Raw genomic sequence first — 4,569 nt, forward strand, 5'->3', positions numbered from 1 at the left:
AAAACCTGGGCAGTACCATTCAGGACACAGGCATGGGCAAAGACTTCATGTCCAAAACACCAAAAGCAGTGGCAACAAAAGCCAAAATTGAAAATGGGATCTAGTTAAATGAAATAGCTTCTGCACAGCAAAAGAAACTCATCAGAGTGAACAGGCAACCTACAGAATGGGAGAAAATGTTTGCAATCTATCCATCTGACAAAGGGCTAATATCCAGAATCTGCAAAGAACTTAAACAGATTTACAAGAAACAAACAAACAGGCCCATCAAAAAATGGGCAAAGATATGGGCAGACACTTCTCAAAAGAAAACATTAATGCAGCCAACAGACATATGAAAAAATGCTCATCATCACTGGTCATTAGAGAAATGCAAATTAAAACCACAATGAGATATCATGTCACACCCGTTAGAATGGCGATCGTTAAAGTCAGGAAACAACAGTGCTGGAGTGGATATGGAGAAATAGGAACGCTTTTACACTGTTGGTGGGAGTGTAAATTAGTTCAACCATTGTGGAAAACAGTGTGGCAATTCCTCAAGGATCTAGAACTAGATATACCATTTGACCAAGCAATTCCATTACTGAGTATATACCTAAAGGATTATAAATCATTCTACGATAAAGACACATGCACATGTCTGTTTGTTGTGGCACTATTCACAATAGCAAAGACTTGAAACCAACCCAAATGTCCATCAATGATAGACTGGGTTAAGAAAATGTGGCACATATACACCAGGGAATACTATGCAGGTGTAAAAAAGGATGAGTTCATGTCCTTTGCACAGACATGGATGAAGCTGGAAACCATCATTCTCAGCAAACTATCATAAGATCAGAAAACCAAACATTGCATGTTCTCACTCATAAGTGGGAGTTGAACAGTGAGAACACATGGACACAGGGAGGTGAACATCACATGCTGGGGCCTGTCAGGGCCTAGGGGGCTATGGGAGGGATAACATTAGGAAAAATACCTAATGTAGGTGAAGGGTTGATGGGCGCAGCAAACCACCATGGCACATGTATACGTATGTAATAAAACTGACGTTCTTCACATGTAACCCAGAACTTAAAGTATAATAATAATAAGAATAAAAATAAATGATACATTTGTTTTATATATTTAAAGCTTAGAATCACAATGCTCCTGTTTATATTTTGAAAACTTCAAAGTTTAGTTTTCCTTTTGTACATACACAAAACATTGTATTGCGCTGAAACGTTTGTTTTCTAAAGTGGCAGTCATAGTTCCTGTCTGTCTGGATATATATATATATATATATCCTAAAAAAGAAATTTCATTAGCCGGGCATGGTGGCTCACTCCTGTAATCCCAGAACCTTGTGAGGCTGGAGTGGGCGGATTGCCTGAGGTCAGGAGTTTGAGACCAGCCTGGCCAACATAGTGAAACCTCGTCTCTACTAAAAATACAAAAAATTAGCTGGGCACGGTGGCGGGCACCTGTAATCCCAGCTACTAGGGAGGTAACTGCTTGAACCGGGAGGCAGAGGCTGAAGTGAGCTGAGATTGCACCATTGCACTCCAGCCTGGTGACAGAGTGAGACTCTGTCTAAAAGAAAAAAAAAAGAAAAGAAATTTCATTTTGTTTTAGGTAATCTGTTGTACACAAAAAACCTTACAGATTATGGTAGGGTTTAGCAAACTACGTATATAAAGTAACATTAATATCGCTATTTTCTGATGTCTAACTTTTTTTAGAAAAGATTTTTTTTTTAATTTTTTACAAATGTCTCCATAAATTCTGGTTTATTTTATAAACTAGCAGAATACTAAAGAAATGGGTGGTTTGCCATACTACATGAATACTGACATTCAATTAAAATAGCAAATATTTTCCTCAAAATTTAGACAGGTTAAATAATTTCTTGATTTTTCAGTATAGTGATAGACATTCACAAATATTTCAGAAATCAAAGCTGTATTAGGTTTTACTTAGTAGTAATGTGTATATAAGATCAACAATCTGTTCAAAATAGATATTTTTCATCAATAATTTGGTGCTTTCAAATACCCAGAAGCCTCGTTTTAATCAGATGAAGTCTGAGGAAAGTTTAGTAATTTTATTTTTTATATGATGTGTTCACAATTTTCTAGTTTAACCTAGTATTGTCAAAAGTGTGAAAATGACAATTTTAAAATTTTTTCAACCAAAATGTATTAAAATAGAGCTCTTGGTAAGTTTTGTGTAACTCAAAATCAGCATAAAGTAGGAAAAAATATCCTTAAAAATGTAAATGAACAAAAACCTACACCAAAAAAACAAACATACAGCAATGCATACATATTGACTGAAGCTCCAGGAATGTAAAATAATTTCTCCTGGGTACACAGCTAGAGACCCAAATCAAGCTCAACTATGTTTGATTTTAAAATTGTCATTTTTACACTTTTGACAATATTGACATAACAGCTAAATCTTAGTCTCAGAGTTGATAGTTGAAAATCAACTAAGATAAGTACTATTGAGGCTGGCTAGGTAGTCAAGAAAGTCACTATGTCCTCAGGATGCAGCAGCCATGGCGATTACATGGTGACAGCATATTGTCAACACAATAAACCCCAACATTTGCATTGCATTTCAGCTCATTCAAGCAAAGGTCTCTTCAGTAGGGATATTTCCCTGTAAAGAGCATGCACATTTTTATTTTGTCCTCTGACCTTTTACTCATTGTAGTACTTTCCAAGCTAAAGAAATTCTCTGTTGTAAAATTATCAAATAAAGGCTTATGTTTTTATCAATAATATTTTATGTCAGAGGACTTAAGCATCAAGGAGAGAAATCTGGATGATGTTGAGTGAATATTTAAATTGATAAAGTAGAAATTAATTATCAGAATCAAATAAGGGATGGATACAGAAACATAGTACTTAAGAAAACTATCATCCTGTAGCCCTTCTCAGGCTCCATTGCACTGCTGGTTAGGGATGCCAGGTCATGGGAGAGCTGATTTCCCCTCCGGGCTGAAGTTCTCCCAGGGGCACCTGGGTCCCAGGTTTCTCTTGAATCAGGGCTCCAGCCCCACAGGCAAAGAAGACAGTAAATCTGCCATCTCTGCTCCTGGCTGGCTCACCAAGAAACGTGGGACACAGAGGATTAGAAAGACCAGTATGAGTGAATAAAGGAGGATATTTATTTTAAGTGAATAAAGGAGGATATTTATGAGTGAATCCACTGGCTCAGTGGATTCACATCCAAAAAGCTGAGTCTTGAACAAAGACTGAACAAGATTTTTAATAAGTAAACTTACAGAAGCAAAACAAAGGCAGTTAATTACATAATGACAGGTTTATGTAATTTATAGCATAACTGAATTATCGGCATAACTTGTGGCCTTTAATAGCTGGTGGCCTTGTAGTTGTGTTGAAAGAAAAACCAAGAACTGGCTAAATACAGATGTTTGTTTTTGTTTCCTTCACCCTTGCTTCAGAGGGGAGTGTCTGGAGCCTATTTCTTTGGTTTCAACTTCTTTTTTTTTTTTTTTTTTTTTTTTGTTATTTAGTTTTTATTTCATAATCATAAACTTAACTCTGCAATCCAGCTAGGCATGGGAGAGAACAAGGAAAACATGGAACCCAAAGGGAACTGCAGCGAGAGCAAAGATTCTAGGATACTGCGAGCAAATGGGGTGGAGGGGTGCTCTCCTGAGCTACAGAAGGAATGGTCTGGTGGTTAAGATAAAACACAAGTCAAACTTATTCGAGTTGTCCACAGTCAGCAATGGTGATCTTCTTGCTGGTCTTGCCATTCCTGGACCCAAAGCGCTCCATGGCCTCCACAATATTCATGCCTTCTTTCACTTTGCTAAAGACCACATGCTTGCCATCCAACCACTCAGTCTTGGCAGTGCAGATGAAAAACTGGGAACCATTTGTGTTGGGTCCAGCATTTGCCATGGACAAGATGCCAGGACCTGTATGCTTTAGGATGAAGTTCTCATCTTCAAATTTCTCCCCATAGATGGACTTGCCACCAGTGCCATTATGGCATGTGAAGTCACCACCCTGACACATAAACCCTGGAATAATTCTGTGAAAGCAGGAACCCTTATAACCAAATCCTTTCTCTCCAGTGCTCAGAGCACGAAAATTTTCTGCTGTCTTTGGAACCTTGTCTGCAAACAGCTCGAAGGAGACGCGGCCCAAGGGCTCGCCGTCGACGGCAATGTCGAAGAACACGGTAGGGTTGACCATGGCTAGTAGTACAAGAATTTCTTCGGCGGCAGCGTCTGCAAAGCCTTTTTTTTTTTTTTGAGACGGAGTTTCGCTTTGTCGCCCAGGCTGGAGTGCAGTGGCTGGATCTCAGCTCACTGCAAGCTCCGCCTCCCGGGTTTACGCCATTCTCCTGCCTCAGCCTCCCGAGTAGCTGAGACTACAGGCGCCCGCCACCTCGCCCAGCTAGTTTTTTATTTTTGTATTTTTTAGTAGAGACAGGGTTTCACCGTGTTAGCCAGGATGGTCTCTATCTCCTGACCTCGTGATCCGCCCGTCTCGGCCTCCCAAAGTGCTGGGATTACAGGCTTGAGCCACCGCGCCTGGCCGC

General features: G+C 39.4%; 1 pseudogene across 1 annotated transcript; it reads right to left on the minus strand.

Moving 5' to 3' along the window:
* Positions 1-3,521: 3,521 nt before the first annotated feature.
* On the minus strand, positions 3,522-4,269 carry LOC113219915 (annotated as a pseudogene). Its single transcript, XR_003306902.1, has one exon. The product of XR_003306902.1 is annotated as a peptidyl-prolyl cis-trans isomerase A pseudogene (transcript).
* Between the last annotated feature and the right edge of the window lie 300 nt (positions 4,270-4,569).

The sequence above is a fragment of the Piliocolobus tephrosceles genome, chromosome 21 (assembly GCF_002776525.5).
Source record: "Piliocolobus tephrosceles isolate RC106 chromosome 21, ASM277652v3, whole genome shotgun sequence".
NCBI classification, from domain to species: Eukaryota; Metazoa; Chordata; class Mammalia; order Primates; family Cercopithecidae; genus Piliocolobus; species Piliocolobus tephrosceles.